The sequence below is a fragment of the Bombina bombina genome, chromosome 4, assembly GCF_027579735.1.
Source record: "Bombina bombina isolate aBomBom1 chromosome 4, aBomBom1.pri, whole genome shotgun sequence".
Classification (NCBI taxonomy): Eukaryota; Metazoa; Chordata; class Amphibia; order Anura; family Bombinatoridae; genus Bombina; species Bombina bombina.
In genome coordinates, this window is record NC_069502.1 from 869399329 (window position 1) to 869418270 (window position 18942).

An 18942-nucleotide genomic window follows, 5' to 3' on the forward strand; every position below is an offset into this window, starting at 1 on the left:
AACTATGTCCATTGCCGCTACCATTAAGCCGATTACTTCCATACACTGAGCCACTGATGGCTGAGAAGTGGAATAAAGAGCACAGTAGGAAGTTAGAAGTTTTGACAACCTGACTTCTGTCAGAAAAATCTTCATTTCTACTGAATCTATCAGAGTTCCTAGGAAGGAAACTCTTGTGAGAGGGGAGAGAGAACTCTTTTCTTCGTTCACCTTCCACCCGTGAGACCTCAGGAATGCCAGAACAATGTCCGTATGAGACTTGGCGATTTGAAAAGACGACGCCTGTATCAGAATGTCGTCTAGGTAAGGAGCCACTGCTATGCCTCGTGGCCTTAGAACCGCCAGTAGGGACCCTAGAACCTTCGTAAAGATTTTTGGTGCCGTGGCTAACCCGAAGGGAAGAGCCACAAACTGGTAATGCCTGTCTAGGAAGGCAAACCTGAGAAACCAATGATGATCTCTGTGTATCGGAATGTGGAGATAAGCATCCTTTAGATCCACGGCAGTCATATATTGACCCTCCTGGATCATAGGTAGGATGGTTCGAATAGTCTCCATCTTGAAGGATGGGACCCTGAGAAATTTGTTTAGGATCTTGAGATCCAAGATTGGTCTGAAAGTTCCCTCTTTTTTGGGAACTATGAACAGATTTGAATAGAATCCCTGCCCCTGTTCCTCCCTTGGAACTGGGTGGATCACTCCCATGACCAGAAGGTCTTGAACACAACGTAAGAATGCCTCTCTCTTTATCTGGTTTGCAGATAATTGAGAGAGATGAAATCTCCCCTTTGGAGACGAGGCTTTGAAATCCAGAAGATATCCCTGGGAAACAATCTCCAGAGCCCAGGGATCCTGGACGTCTCTTGCCCAAGCCTGGGCGAAGAAAATCTGCCCCCAACTAGATCCGGTCCCAGATCGGGGGCTACTCCTTCATGCTGTCTTAGAGGCAGCAGCAGGTTTTTTGGCCTGCTTTCCCTTGTTCCAAGCCTGATTAGGTCTCCAGACTGGCTTGGACTGGGCAAAATTTCCTTCTTGTTTTGCAGCAGAGGAAGTTGAAGCTGCGCCACTCTTGAAGTTTTGAAAGGAACAAAAATTGGTCTGTTTGGTCCTTGATTTGTTGGACCTATCCTGGGGAAGGGTGTGGCCTTTTCCTCCAGTAATATCAGAAATGATCTCCTTCAATCCAGGCCCGAATAGGGTCTGCCCTTTGAAGGGGATGTTAAGAAGCTTAGACTTTGAAGTAACGTCAGCTGACCAGGATTTAAGCCATAGCGCCCTACGCGCCTGAAAGGCAAAACCTGAATTCTTAGCCGTTAGCTTTGTTAAATGAAAAATGGCGTCAGAAATAAATGAATTGGCTAACTTAAGAGCTTTAAGCCTGTCTAGGATATCATCCAATGGGGTCTCCACCTGTAGAGCCTCTTCAAGAGACTCGAACCAGAAAGCTGCTGCAGAAGTGACTGGGGCAATGCATGCAAGAGGCTGGAGAATAAAACCTTGTTGTATAAAGTTTTTCTTAAGGAAACCCTCTAGTTTTTTATCCACTGGATCTAGGAAAGCACAACTGTCCTCGACGGGGAGAGTTGTACGCTTAGCTAGGGTAGAGACTGCTCCCTCCACCTTAGGGACCGTCTGCCACGAGTCCCGTGTAGCGGCATCTATGGGAAACATCTTTTTAAAAGCAGGAGGGGGAGAGAACGGTACACCTGGTCTATCCCATTCCTTCGTAATAATTTCTGAAAACCTCTTAGGGATTGGAAAAACATCAGTGTAAACAGGCACTGCAAAGTATTTGTCCATTTTACACAACTTCTCTGGGACTACAATGGTGTCACAGTCATCCAGAGTCGCTAAAACCTCCCTGAGAAACACGCGGAGGTGTTCAAGTTTAAATTTAAATGCTGTCATTTTAGAGTCAGACTGAAGTAACGCCTTCCCTGAATCAGAAATGTCACCCACAGATAGCTCTCCTGCTTCGGCTTCTGTACATTGTGAGGGTATATCAGACATAGCTACTAAAGCGTCAGAAAGCTCTGTATTTATTCTAGCCCCAGAGCTGTCTCGCTTTCCTTGTAACCCTGGCAGTTTGGACAATACCTCTGAGAGAGTATGATTCATAACTGCCGCCATGTCCTGTAAAGTAAACGCATTGGAGACGCCAGATGTACTTGGCGTCACTTGAGCAGGAGTTATAGGTTCTGACACATGGGGAGAGTTAGATGGCATAATCTCCCTTTTGTCAGTCTGAGAAACCTCTGGTGATAAATCTTTTAAAGCCATAATATGGTCTTTATAAAGGTCAGTGCATTTGGTACACATTCTAATAGGGGGTTCCACAATGGCTTCTAAACATAATGAACAAGGAGTTTCTTCTATGTCAGACATGTTTAACAAACTAGTAATGAGACCAGCAAGCTTGGAAAACACTTTAATAAATGTGAAAAAGCAATTAAACAAAAACGGTACCGTACCTTTAAGAGAAAAAAAACTACCACATAAACTGCAAATCAGTGTTAAAAAGTAGTAAACTCTACGAAATTTTTACAGTGTGTACAAGAGACTAAAGCAGCATTGCACCCACTTGCAAATGGATGATTAACCCCTTAGGCCCAAAAACGGATTAGAAAAACGGTAAAACTGATATCAAACAGTCAAACACACTGCCACAGCTCTACTGTGGCTCCTACCTGCCCTTAAACACGATTTTTGCAGGAAAGAACCCCTCTATAGTGGTCCTAGATGCCAGAGGACTCCTTTAGGGAAGCTGGATGTCTCAGTCTGTATAACAACTGCGCATAAAGTGCGTGAAAATAGGCCCCTCCCACCATGCACTCAAAGTCAGAGGGCCTTAAAAAACTACTCCTAGGAGTAAAATAACAGCCATGTGGAAAACTAGGCCCCAAATAAAGATTTATCATCCTCAGAGAAAAAAACATTTTTTCTGTTAAGTTATGCAAACGTTTTAACACTAAGTACTATGAGAGTTAACATAAAAATTACCCTTATCTTGTAAGCATGATCCCAGTCGCTGTTAAATCACTGTATCAGGCTTACCTCAAATATATCAGGCACTGTCAGCATTTTCTAGACCTTATCATCTCTCTAGAAAAAAATACACTGAACATACCTCAAATCAGGTGATTTGCCAACCGTCCCCCCAACTGAAGTTTTCTTTCCATACTCTTCAGTTATGTGTGAGAACAGGAATGGACCTTAGTTACAAACCGCTAAGATCATCAACCTCCAGGCAGATTCTTCTTCCAATTTCTGCCTGAGAGTAAAACAGTACAACGCCGGTACCGTTTAAAAATAACAAACTTTTGATTGAAGGTAAAACTACACTAAGTCACCACATATCTCTTGATACTTCCTTTCTTGTTGAGAGCTGCAAGAGAACGACTGGGGATGGCAGTTAGGGGAGGAGATATATAGACAGCTCTGCTGTGGGTGTCCTCTTGCAGCTTCCTGTTGGGAAGGAGAATATCCCACAAGTAATGGATGAACCCGTGGACTGGATACACCTTTACAAGAGAAAGCAAAGCTAGAAATCTTTGCCCCCAATTTGATAACTTGAAGAGAAGCATCAGAAATAAAGGAATTAGCCAATTTAAGAGATTTAATCCTATCCTGAATCTCCTCAAGAGGAGTGTCTGAACGAATAGAATCAGACAACGCATCAAACCAATAAGCTGTCACGCTAGTGACAGTAGCAATACACACCACAGGCTGCCACTGCAACCCCTGGTGAACATACATCCTCCTAAGTAAAGCTTCAAACTTCTTATCCATAGGATCCTTAAAGGAACAACTATCCTCAATGGGAATAGTAGTTCTCTTAGCCAAAGTAGAAATAGCACCCTCAACTTTATGCACTGTCTGCCAACACTCTCTAATAGAATCAGCAATAGGAAACATCTTTTTAAAAAATTGGGGAAGGGGAAAAAGGAATCCCAGGCTTCTCCCACTCCCCTGCAATAATCTCTGAAGCATGATCAGGGGACAGGGAATACCTCCACTGCGGAAGGAACATAAAAATATTTATTAAGCTTGTTTGATTTCTTAGGAGCCACTACAACCATAGAATCAGAATTGTCCAAAGTAGTCAAAACCTACTTAGGTAACAAACGGAGGTGCTCTAATTTGAACCTCAATGACACAACTTCAGCATCAGAAGAAGGAAATATACTGTCAGAGTCTGAAATCTTACCCTCAGACACTAAAAAAAGAATCCTCTTCCTCAGACTTCTGAGAAGAGACATTAGAAAAAGCAACCCCTGAAACAGAGGTCTCCAAATTCTTAAATTTCCTCTTACCCTTCCCCTGCAACATAGGGAAAGCAGATAAAGCTTCAGAAACTGCAGAAGATATACGAGTAGCCATAACCTGCAAAGAAACTCCATCTGGAGCATGAGAGGAAGCACAGGGCATAACATGCGGGGCAGACAAGGGTAGGGATGCCTGAGAACAAGGCTGTATCTTACCTAGAAAATGACGGCTCAGACTCAAAGTTTATCTTTGTATTCCAATGTTCTCTCAATACATGAGGAACAAAAAGGAATAGGAGGTTCCACATAAGCCCCCAAACACAGAGTACAAATAACAATTTGCAGGGCCTCTTGGTCCATCAAAACAAAAAACAAAAAAATCCCAAAAAATTAATTCAAACAATAGAAAAGAAGAAGCCAAAAAACGTTATCCCTTTAAGAAAAAAAGTAACGTTAACACAGACGTTTATAGCAACAGACTTAAACTTTATAATAATAAAAAGAAATAATCATGGGCACCTCTACACCTCAGCCAGATTGCTGAAGTGTCTACCTGAACCTGCTGATCAAACGGAGAGACAATAGGAACAATTCAGACTGAAACCGCTCTGCAGCAAAAACAGCCACTTGTACACAGCCCAGAGCCGCACTAAAATAAAACAAACACTCCCGATATGAAAAAGTGCGCAAATACTACTGCCTCAGCAGGCTCCGCCCACTAAAATCATCACAAAAACACCCGGACCCACATAACCCTTCCCAGGGAAAAAAATGTTGCCAAAACATCAAACTGAAATTCGCATACAAAGTAGCAAAAAAATCATGAGCCAGAACCTTGTCATTGCCCTGTAATAAAAAACAGAATTAAACGTTTAAGTGCCAAAATAAGAACATAACATAGCACTTACCATTAAGGTAACTGCCTGGCAGCAGGCAGCTCACAAAGTTTAAGAGGCACCCTCCTCCTATGAACCTGTAAAAAAAGAAAAGACTGTGCAAACTTAAACAGGCTTTCTGACAAGGGCAGCAGTAAATCAATTGGGAGGCACAGAGGGGATTATACCCCCCAAGTTCCCAAATGCTTAAAAGCCACCAATGCTCTACTGAAGAGACTGAAATGGACTACGGCTAAACCCTTAGCAGAGATTAGAACATCTTGTCCTGCTTGATTGTAGAATTCTCACAGACACCTAACTTTACCACCTCCTTGCAACTACTACAGCCAAAGAGAATAACTGTGGATTGTGGGTAAGGGGAGTGGTATTTAACAGTTTTTGCTGTGGTGCTCTTTGCCGCATTCTGCTGGTCAGGAGAGATATTCCCAACACTAATTAAGATGATCCATGGACTCACCATTTCATTAGAAAGAAAACCTAACACTACTAAAAAAAAATTAAGTCTAAAATTACGACAACAAAAAAATACTAAATTACGAAAAATAACAAACAAAATTATCAAAAATAAAAACAATTACAGATGGCCCTCGATTTACGCCGGTTGAATTTGCGCCGTTTCAGAATAACAACCTTTTTTTCAGTGACGTGACTGCTATTAAAAAGCATTGCGAAGCATTGCATTGATTAAAATAGCCAGTAGGTGGAGCTGTCCGCTTGTGTTGCAGCAAAGGTATGCAAAGCCAAGCACAAAAACAGGCTGGAATTAATTAGTCTAGCTAGACATGAGCTATCGAGTAGCTTTTATAGGAACAAGATCTTCCCGTCTATAAATCAGACCAGATTGGAATGCATAGAAAGAACTGTTTGCAGAAAAATGCAAGTAAAGTCTGTGTTGTGTGATTATTTCATAAGGTTTATAATGCATTTTAGCAAATGTTTTTGTTCATTTAACTTAGTTTAATTATATATTCTGTGTTGTGTGATCATTTGATACTGTTTATAATGCTGTTTAGCATTTAAAGACTTCATTTCAAAGCTTTAAAAATAATGTATTAGGTGTTACTTATGACAATTTTGAGAGGGGCCTGGAATCTAACTCCCTCACTTCCCATTGACTTACATTATAAACTGGGTTTCAATTTACAACGGTTTCGATTTACAACCATTCCTTCTGGAACCTAACCCCGGTGTAAACTGAGGGCTACCTGTACACCTAATCTCCCCCCCCCCCCCCAAAATAAAAAAAATCTAGCCTACAATAAACTACCAATAGCCCTTAAAAGGGACTTTTGTAGGGCAATGCCCTAAAGAAATCAGCTCTTTTACCTGTAAAAAAAATAATCTCCCGACTTGACTACTGTAATAACCTACTAACTGGCCTCCCTCTCTCCCGCCTCTCCCCTCTTCAATCCACCCTAAACGCCTCTGCTAGGCTAATCCACCTCTCCCGACGCTCTGTATCTGCTGCACCTCTCTGCGAGTCCCTTCACTGGCTACTTATCCACAGCAGAATTTCATTCAAAATTCTCATCCTGACCTACAAAGCCCTTACCAATGCAGCCCCCCTACCTGTCCTCACTCATCAACAAATATACTCCAGCCCGCCCCCTAAGATCCAACAATGACCTGCTCCTTGCATCTTCTACCATCACCTCCTCCCATACTAGGCTACAGGACTTCTCTCGTGCAGCACCAACCATCTGGAATGCACTTCCTAGAGCTGTCAGACTCTCCCCTAACCTTTCCACCTTTAACGCTCCCTAAAGACCTTTCTGTTCATGGAAGCCTATCTCCAAATCAGTAACAAATGAATTCCACCAACCAACAGATTCAGGAAGGCACCCGGTCTCCAACTCTCCCAAAGGACCTCAATAAACAGGCAACAGCAAGTATTTAATGTCCAGAAACTGCAGCCAGACGATCCGGTAAAAACATAAACTGTCTTTATTTGACATGTAAATACAGGCTATATGTCAGCCTAATTGCTGCCCTCATCTAACTCCACACTAACATCAGTCTCACCGTTGCAGTCCCCACCTCCTGTTTCTCACCCTCCTACCCATCTAGATTGTAAGTTCCCACGGGAACAGGGCCCTCATTTCCCCCTGTATTTGTTTGTTAAACTTTGTCTGGTGTCTTTTATATTGTATTGTACTTTTATCTTTGTACCCATGGCCAGTGCTGCGGAATCTGTTGGCGCTTTATAAATAAAGAATAAAAATTACACAAAAACCCCCCCCAACAGTAAAACCCACCACCCAACCAACCCCCCAAAATAAAAAACCTAACTCTAACAAAAACCTAAGCTACCCATTGCCCTGAAAAGGGGATTTGTATGGGCATTGCCTTTAAAAGGGCTGTAACACCGTGTTTCACTTTTGTTTAAACTTCTCCTTTAAGTTGTGTTTCCTATTCTACGCCTGTATAAAAGGCAGAAGATACACTAACTCTTTGTTTTGTATTGTAGTCTTATCCTACCTATTATGGATCGTTTCGCATTACTCGCTCCAAGTCGCCTCCCTCTCTTCACTATAGGCTGTTCGCCTTCCTCCTTGTCTGGTGACGTCACCGCTGCTGCGATCAGAGCTGTTGGACTACCCTGCCTTTCAACACCTCCACGCTGCTGTGTTCTGTTCCTCTGAGCTCCCTCGCCAGACAGCTACTTCACGCTGCAATTAGAGGTATGCCTCCCAGCTGCTGTACTCCTTGAGACACGCTGTTTGTTACACCAGCTCTGTTAAAGTTCTATTTGCTCTACTTATGCTGCCTTATTGTTCATGTCAGTATTATATTAAGGAATAGAATTCTTGAACTTTCCTTATTCATATATTTAAGGCTCTTGTTATCATTCATATCGATTTCATATCCATTACGTTTCGTGTACACATTGTCCTATAGGATATTACTACCATTGTCAAATCTATATACTTCCTTAAGGGGAATTTACCTTCCCTAACAGTTTAAGGAAGTATATTTATATCTGACATATATTAAATGCATTAATAGGAGTTAGATACACATTAGAATATCATACCTTACTCCTATATTATGCAACACAGTTTAACATATATTCAGAGTTCTACAGTTGTGATCTTAACTAACCAAGGAATAGGATTTCCAAGTACATACATCCAAATTTTCTTCTCACACATTTTACAGAATACCAAGCCCTAAAATGGATCCAGTGGAACTCTCCAATCATGTAATGGCCCTATCACAGAAAGTAAATCAGCTTGGTCAGGGTTTAAGAGAATTACAAATTGAGAACCAAACCCTAAGGAATGTAGTAATTAAGGAATGGTTAAGTACAGCCCTACCTCATATTGAACCTATACCTGAGCCTCCTGTCAGTCCCCCAGAGAGATTCTCGGGTGATAGGAAATTGTACAGGCAGTTCATAAATTCTTGTACCCTATTTTTCACATTAAAACCAAAAACCTTTTACAATGATCGTATAAAAGTACTCACTGCAATATCTTATCTGAGAGCAGAACCCAGAGCTTGGGCAGATTCTCTATATGAGCAGAATGATCCCATTCTAAACTCTGTAACTGAATTTTTTACTGCTATGTCAAAATTATATGAAGACCCATATAAACAAACTACTGCTGAAAATAAATTAAGATCCCTCAGACAACAGAAAAAGATATGTAGAAGATTACATTTCAGATTTCAAAATTTGTCAAAAGGACTCTCAGTGGAACGAGGTCTCATTAAAAAAAAACAATTCAGATTAGGATTATCCGAAAGAATAAAAGATGAATTAGCAAGACTAGAAATCCCAGAGACACTTGACGACCTTATGACGGTGTCTATTAAAATAGATCGAAGGATCAGAGAAAGGAGAAAACGTAACTAAACCTCCTGTATATAAGCCCCATTATTCTTTACCTAAAGTTTCTGAAGAACCGAAGAATCGGCCCACTCACCTCATAGGAAAAGCTTTGCAGACGCACTCAGAACTTATGTATGTATTGTGCATCTAAGGAAAATCTTGTACCAGAATGCCCCATTCTTAAAAGACAGAAAATGGGTAAGAAAATTCCTTATAAAAGCTGTTTATCATTAAGTAATGGTCAAATTACTTATTTTTTACTCCCAATATCTTTACAGTGGGATCATCATCACAGCAAATTTGACGCTGTTCTGAACTCAGGAGCTTACGCATGTTATATTGACATTTCCATTGTTAAGTCAAATAAAATTCCTATAGTTGAAAAATCTAAACCTATTGTAGTGAGATTTATTGATGGTAAAAATTTAGATTCTGGGCCGATAACTCACCAAACAATCCCCTTACTTGTTTATGTACACAACAAACATCTAGAGTATATAACATTTGATGCAATTGCCAAACCAATTTTTCCTATTGTATTAGGGTTACAATGGTTACAACAACATCAGCCTACTATACTCTGGTCAGAAAACAAAGTTACCTTTAACTCAAATTACTGTAAAAACACCCGTTTCCCAACAACACCACTTCTATCTATAACTGACTTGGATATACCAATCGAGTACCAAGATGTATTCAATAAAAAAGAGGCAGAATCATTACCCCCACATAGGGTATATGATTGCCCTATAGAATTAATACCAGGTTCTGATATACCATATGGCCATATTTTTCCACTCTCTGAACCAGAACTACATGAATTAAAATCTTATATTAACGAGAACTTACGTAAGGGGTTCATAAGACCCTCTACCTCTACAGCTGGAGCAGGAATCTTCTTTGTTAAAAATAAAGACCAATCATTAAGGCCCACTGTAGATTACAGAGAGCGTAACAAAAGAACAGTAAAAAAACGCTACCCACTACCACTCATCCCTGAACTTATTGAGAGATTAAAAAATGCCACTATATTTACCAAGCTTGATTTACGTGGAGCATGTAATCTCATAAGAATAAGACCAGGGGATGAGTGGTTAACTGCTTTTCGTACCCGATACGGGCTATACAAATACACCGTAATGCCTTTTCGGTTATGTAATGACCCTGCCACTTTTCAGTGGTTTATTAATGACATCTTTAAAGATCTTCTGGATACATGCATTGTGATATACTTAGACAATATCCTAATCTACTCTCATGGTAAAACATGTAAAACATGTACGTACTGTTCTTTGAAGACTTAAAACACAATCTATATGCAAAACCAAAAAAATGTATTTTCCATACCCCCCATATCACTTTCTTAGGTTACCACATCACTCCTGAAGGCATACAAATAGAAAATGATAAAATCAAAGCTATCTTAGAACGGCCAATTCCTAAATCAAAGACAGTACAAAAGTTTATGGGATTCGCAAATTTCTACAGGAAGTTGATTAAAAATGTTGCCGCTATCACAAAATCACTTACAGAATTAACCAAAAACAATATAATCACCTTTAGCAGGTCACCCAGGAATTCACAGAACATTAAAACTAATAACACTGACATATTGGTGGCCTCATATGATAAAGGATGTTACAAACCACATACAGACATGAACCACATACAGACATGTGAGATTTGCAATTCCTGCAAAATCGATAGAAGACCACCAACAGGATACCTACTCTCTCTTCCAATCCCAGAAAAACCTTGGCAACAAATTGCAATTGATTTTATTGTTGAACTTATCAGAAAAAAATAAAACAATCATGGTAGTTGTTGATTTATTTACCAAAATGGGACACTTTATCCCATACCATAAACTCCCGAACTCTTTGGAGACTGTTAATTTTCTGATCAATAATGTTATAAAATTACATGGTGTTATGTACATTACCATTCCTTTTTCAATGCATGTACTGTTCTTCTTTCTAATCTTTAATAAAGCTTTTAAAACCAAAAAAAAAAAAAAAAAATTACATGGTGTTCCAAAATCTATCACAACAGATCGAGGAACACAGTTCACCTCTAAGGTATGGCAACAACTATGTTCTAATCTAAAAATAGAACAAAGACTAAGTACAGCATTCCATCCTCAAACAAATGGCCAAACTGGACGGACTAACCAATGGCTAGAAGAGTATATACGTTGCTACACAACTCAACAATAGGACAATTGGACATCTCTTCTACCACTCGCCGAATTTGCCTATAACAATGCTCATCATGCTTCGTTGAAAACAACACCTTTCTATGCCAACTATGGTTTCCACCCCACATTTCATCTTTATACTGATGTGCAGAGTACATGCCCCATTGTGAACGATACCACCAACTCCATCTCTGAAGCTTTTATAATATTATCAGATAACATCAAAATAGCTCAGAACCGTCAGAAGAAATATTACGATCTCCGAAGACGACCAGCTCCACTATATAACCTGAGAGATATGGTTTGGTTGTCTACTAAGAATCTAAGACTTAAAACCCCTACCAAGAAATTCAATCTATTTTTTATAGGTCCCTTTCCAGTCATTAAGATTGTCAACAAAAATGCAGTTACTCTGGAACTACCATCACAATATAAGATTCACCCTACCTTCCATATATCTCTATTGAAGCCCTACAAATCACTTAGGACTCCTCTCATAGCAAGTCCTGATATTGTTCCGATTGAACCTGATAGAGAGTTTGAAGTTGAAAATATCCTTGATTCCCAGAAAATGTCTCGGCATCTGGAATATCTGGTACGCTGGAAGGGGTATCCCCCCCCCCCCCCCGAGGATGACTCCTGGGAACCTTCTGTAAATTTGTCGGAGCCTCAGTTGCTCTCGGTTTTCCACAGGCGGAATCCGGACCGACCCAGGCCTTGAACCCCGTGTGGTTCTTTAAGGGAGGAGCTATGTAACAGCATGTTTCACTTTTGTTTAAACTTCTCCTTTAAGGGGTGTTTCCTATTCTATGCCTGTATAAAAGGCAGAAGATACACTAACTCTTTGCTTGGTATTGTGGTCTTATCTTACCTATTGTGGATCGTTTCACATTACTCGCTCCAAGTCGCCTCCCCCTCTTCACTATAGGCAGTTTACCTTCCTTCTCGTCTTGTGACATCACTGCTGCTGCGACTGTTGGACTACCCTGCCTGTCAGCACCTCCACGCTGCTGTGTTCTGCTCCTCTGAGCTTCAACGCCAAACAGCTACTTCACGCTGCAATTAGAGATATGCCTCCCAGCTGCTGTACTCCTTGAGACACGCTGTTTGTTACACCAGCTCTGTTAAAGTTCTATTTGCTTATTGTTCATGTCAGTATTATATTAAGGAATAGAATTCCTGAACTTTCCTTATTCATATATTTATTCATATCGATATCATATCCACTACGTTTCGTGTACACATTGTCCTATAGGATATTACTACCATTGTCAGATCTATAAACTTCCTTAAGGGAAATTTACCTTCCCTAACAGTTTAAGGAAGTATATGTATATCCGACATATATTAAATGCATTAATAAGAGTTAGATACACATTAGAATATCATACCTTACTCCTATATTATGCAACACAGTTTAACATATATTCAGAGTTCTACAGTTGTGATCTTAACTAACCAAGGAATAGGATTTCCAAGTGCATATATCCTAATTTTCTTCTCACACATTTTACACGGGCATTCAGCTCTTTTACACTGCCCTGAGTGTAAATTTAAATCTTTTTAAAAAAGCCCAAACCCTAATCTAAAAAAAAACCCACCTAAAATTAAGAAAAACAAAAAAACTAACACTAACCCCCGAAGATCCACTTACAATTTCTGAAGACCGGACATCCAGGCGGCGAGAAGTCTTTATCCAAGAGACAAGGTCTTCATCCATCCAGACGGCATCTTCTATCTTAATCCCGGCTGATTCTTCTATCTTCATCCCGGCGGCTCAGAGCGGATCAATCCTTGAAGACATCCGGCACAGAGCGTCCTCTTCATACGGTCGCCGCCGTACACAGAATCTTCAATGCAAGGGAGCAGTTTCAAAATGGTGTTCCATGCATTCCTATTGGCTGATTTGATTCTTGAAATTCAAATCAGCCAATAGGATGAGAGCTACTGAAATCCTATTGGCTGTTAAAAACAGCCAATAGGATGAGTGCTAATTAAATTGTATTGGCTATTCAAATCAGCCTATAGAATTTCAGTAGCTCTCATCCTATTGGCTGATTTGAATTTCAAGAAATAAATCAGCCAATAGGAATGCAAGGGATGCCATTTTGAAACGGCTCCCTTGCATTGAAGATAGAAGACTCAGCAGGGATGAAGATAGAAGATGCCGCCTGGATGGATGAAGACCTCACCGCCTGGATGAAGACTTCTCGCCGCCTGGATGTCCGGACCTCAGAAATTGTAAGTGGATCTTCAAGGGTTAGTGTTTTTTTTTGGGGGGGGGGTGTTTTTTTTTTTAGATTAGGGTTTGGGCTTTTTTAAAAAAGCTGAATGCCCTTTTCAGGGCATTGTAAAAGAGCTTGTTTATTTTAAGATAGGGATATTGTAATTTTAATATAAAGTTAGGGGGCGATAGGTTTAGGGGTTAATAGTTTGATTTATTACTGGCGATGTGGGGGGGCTAGCGGTTTAGGGGTTAATAGGTTTAGTTAGTGGCGGTGGTGTCGGGGATCAGCGGAATAGGGGTTAAGAATTTTATTATAGTGGCGGGGATGTGGGCGGGCGACAGATTAGGGGTTAATAAGTTTTAAATAGTATTTGCGATGCGGGAGGGCCTCGGGTTAAGGGTTAACAGGTAGTTTATGGGTGTTAGTGTACTTTGTAACACTTTTGTTACGAGTTTTGTGAAACATTTTTGTTACACAAAATCCATTACTACTGCTCTCAGATGGCAGTATAGATCATGTCGGCATAGGCTGTAGCGCAAGCATTCTAGCCTCTCTGCACAACCTGTAATACCGGCGCTATGGAAATCCCATGCAAAAACATTTGAGTGCGGGATTGAAGTTGCGTTACTGGCTACAATGCTTCTGGTATAGCTATACCGACACGACTTGTAATGGCTGTGTTACTGTTTTTACACTGAAATGGCCATTTTTTCAGCGTTAAAACCGTAACGCACAACTCGTGATCTAGCCGAAAGATAGCAAGAGACCAAACTACAATTGATAATAGGAGTAAATTAGAACGTTGCTTAAAATTGTATGCTCTATCTGAATAACGTTTATATATTTTTTTTCAGATCCCCAAGACTTACCATTTGAAAGGTTAGGTGGTTACCTTTCAAATGATGGGTCTTGGTGGTCTGTAGCTGCTTAGATGCCTTAGATACAGGCTTCTAAGCAGCATGCCCCCTTTCCCTATACTTTGTATTGACAAATTGACGTCACCGCGCAAAACTTGAAGCCCCGGCGATGCCTGTCACTATGCAGGCCCGATCGCCGTGGTAGGAGCAGGTGGGAGATTGCTAGCGACGGCTCTGAGACGTCATTAGCACCAGAGTGGGAAACTCTGCGATGGCTCAGAGCCGTCGTTGGCACTCAAGGGGTTAATATCAGACAAATATTTTTGACTGTATAGTTATGAAAGGCAGTATGATTTATAAAATCAAATAATTTCAGAAAGGTAAAATATTATGCTACCATTTCTAATATGCAGTGCAATTTGTAAATGAAGTGAGCCTTGACTATTTAAAATTATGTGTGGTTACTGCACATTTATAAAAAGGCAGCAAACCCGAGGCAATTTATTAACAGCCAGATTACGAGTTTTGAGCGCTATAGGGAAATTAAAGACCGCAACATTTTCGGCGGTATTTAACTCCCCTATAGCGCTGGTATTACGAGTTTAAAAAAAGCAAGCTTGTGCGAGCGATATGGCAGCGTTGAGCTCCATAACGCACACAAATACAAGCGCTGCTGTTACGTGCTCGTGCACGATTTCCCCATAGACATCAATGGGGAGAGCCGGCAAAAAAAAGCCTAACACCTCGATAGCGGAGCGAAAAGCTCCGTAACGCAGCCCCATTGATGTCTATGGGGAAAGAAAAAAATATACGTTTAAACCTAACACCCTAACATAAACCCTGAGTCTAAACACCCCTAATCTGCTGCCCCTAACATCGCCGTAACCTACATTATAGTTATTAACCCCTAATCTGCCACCCCCAATGTTGTTGCTACTATACTAAAGTTATTAACCCCTAAACCTCTGGCCTCCAACATCACTAACACTACATAAATATATTAACCCATAAACCTAACCCTAAGCATAATCCTAACATAACCCTAACCCTAACACCCCCTAACTTAAATATAATTATATCTAAATAAAACTTACAATTATTACCTAAATAATTCCTATTTAAAACTAAATACATACCTGTAAAATAAAAACTAAGCTAGCTACAGTATAACTAGTTATATTGTAGGTATCTTAGGTTTTATTTTTATTTCACAGGTAAGTTTGTATTTATTTTATATAGTTATTAACTACTTACTAGCTACCTAGTTGAAATAAATACAAATTTACCTGTAAAATAAAACCTAACCTGCCTTACACTAAAACCTAACATTACAATCAAATAAATTAAATTAATCAAATACAATTATCTAAATTACAAAAAAAATATAAACAATAAATTACACTAAATAAAAAACGAATGGAAACGCCTAGCGATTACAGACCTATCTCTCTTTTAAATTTGGATATAAAAATATATGGTAAAATTTTGGCCACTAGGATAAATAACTTCTTACCCTATCTCGTTCACTTAAACCAGGTAGGCTTTGTCCCAGGAAGGGAGACACGTGATAACACTAATAAAGTTTTACAGATCATAGAATATATAAAGAATAAAGGTATACCATCTATTCTTCTGGCGATGGATGCTGAAAAAGCCTTTGATAGGCTTAACTGGCAATTCTTGCGTCTTACTTTATATCATTTTGGTTTTAGTAAATTATTTGTAGAAAGAATTTTTTCTCTATATAACGCCCCTTATGCGACTGTTAAATTCAATAACTCTTTATCGGTACCATTTAAAATAAATAATGGAACACGGCAAGGATGCCCTTTATCACCAATATTATTCGCTTTAGCAATAGAAATCATGGCATCAAAAGTAAGGCAAAATGAAGAAATACATGGCATTAATGTAGGTGACATTAGCTTCAAAATCACATTATACGCAGACGATGTTATATTTACACTTGCTGACCCGGTTCAATCTATCCCTGCAGTTTTAAATACACTTAAGGATTATGGTAAATACTCTAACTTTTCCATAAATCAGTCGAAATCCGAACTCCTTAGTTATGGATTAGATAGAAATAATTTAGAATTAATTAGACAAAATGTTAATTTAAAAGAAACCTCAAATACGATAAAATATTTGGGGATTATGATAGCAACTAATCAGAAAGATCTAGTTATACTAAATTATGATAAATTGTTTAAAGAAACCCAAATAGAAATAAACAGATGGAAAAATAGAAACTTATCATGGCTTGGGAGAATTCAAGCGGTGAAAATGACTATTTTACCAAGACTGCTATACCTATTCCAGACATTACCAATCCCTTTACCAATCTCTTATATTGATAAATTCCAATCTTTATTAAACAAATATATATGGTACGGCACAAATGTGAGAGTACCAAGATTAACTATGTACCTCCCTAAGGAAAAAGGAGGGTTAGGGGTACCGTGTTTAATAAAGTATAGGAGAGCATCTATACTACAAAGGATTATTGACTGGTGTAAGAATATAGAACAGAAAGAATGGGTACAATTGGAACACAATTTAATACAAAGTAAACAATTAGGTGGTAAGTGCTGGCTACCAATAAAAGCTTGGCCGAAAGTAATGCAAGAATATCCTATTTTAAAAGAATTATTACGAACATGGAATATTATTCTTAAAATGGAAAAACCAATAACAACTATACCATCCCCACTTACACCTATTATATTAAATGACTCTTTACCATTCTGTGAACTTATAGGAGATATTAACATACGAACTCTGGAGGATCTATTTCCAATTTATACACTTATGGATGGTAATATACTAAAACCACAATTAGAATTAATTAATAATGGGGTGCAGATTTTAAGTCCATGGTTGAGGTATTTTCAGCTTAAATCATTTTTAACCACTCACCCAAAGAGAATAGAATTAGTTAGACAAAGGTCCCCCTTTGAAATAATTTGTTCAGGAAATCAATTAGTAAGGGGGACAATGTCTTTGATATATAAATTATTGATCACAGCAACAACTTTAGAGTTACCAACATATACCAAAGCTTGGTCACGAGAACTAGCAGTACCACCAACAACAAAAGAATGGAGTGTAATATTTCAACGTCATGCAAAAACCTCAATATCAGCCAGTATACAGGAGACAAATTATAAATTATTGATGAGGTGGTATTTAACACCTAATAGGATTAAAACAATATTCCCTAACTCTTCAGGACAATGTTGGAGAGAGTGTGGAGGAAAAGGAACACTGATACATATCTGGTGGTCATGTCCAATAATATTTAATTACTGGTCTTTAATAATTAGAGAAATAAATAAATTATTATCAATACAACTCCCATTAGAGCCAACAATAGTTCTATTGTACAAGCATGTTTTAAAATTATCAATAGAACATGATAAAGCATTATATATACTTTTAAATAGCGCAAAGCAGACAATACCGAGATTATGGAAACAGAAAAGAGCCCCAACAATAATAGAATGGCAGTCGCAAATACAATATTCTATATCCATGGAGAAACTATATTACCAGTCAGTGAATCAGTTGGATCTGTATTATAATATAAAAAATCTTTTACAAATGAAAATATGAGGAATATATTTATGTATTATATTGGAGTAGTTATAAAAATTATCTGTTGCTGAAGATGTTATAAATAATAATGTAAGGTTATATCCATGAGAATAATCTTCCTTTGTTATATTTTTTTTTTCTCTTTTTTTTATTAGGCTTTACATACACTTGGAATTATTAACTTGCCTTTTTGTTAAGGAAAATGATTTCTCGGACAGCAAGAGACCCCGGGGAACCTGAAGGGGTCTTTTGATGGACTATTATGGACTTTAATTTAATATAGAAAGGAGAAAAGAACATATAATGATCAAATGTGTTAAATATGATTTATTAATCATGAGGTAGTTCTATAATCGTTCTTTTTGTTAAATATTATTATGTGTAAATGTGGAATAAAGCCTAAATAAATAAAAAAAAAAAAAAAAAGAAATGGCCATTTTTTCAGCGTTAAAACCGTAACGCACAACTCGTGATCTAGCCGAAAGATAGCAAGAGACCAAACTACAATTGATAATAGGAGTAAATTAGAACGTTGCTTAAAATTGTATGCTCTATCTGAATAACGTTTATATATTTTTTTTCAGATCCCCAAGACTTACCATTTGAAAGGTTAGGTGGTTACCTTTCAAATGATGGGTCTTGGTGGTCTGTAGCTGCTTAGATGCCTTAGATACAGGCTTCTAAGCAGCATGCCCCCTTTCCCTATACTTTGTATTGACAAATTGACGTCACCGCGCAAAACTTGAAGCCCCGGCGATGCCTGTCACTATGCAGGCCCGATCGCCGTGGTAGGAGCAGGTGGGAGATTGCTAGCGACGGCTCTGAGACGTCATTAGCACCAGAGTGGGAAACTCTGCGATGGCTCAGAGCCGTCGTTGGCACTCAAGGGGTTAATATCAGACAAATATTTTTGACTGTATAGTTATGAAAGGCAGTATGATTTATAAAATCAAATAATTTCAGAAAGGTAAAATATTATGCTACCATTTCTAATATGCAGTGCAATTTGTAAATGAAGTGAGCCTTGACTATTTAAAATTATGTGTGGTTACTGCACATTTATAAAA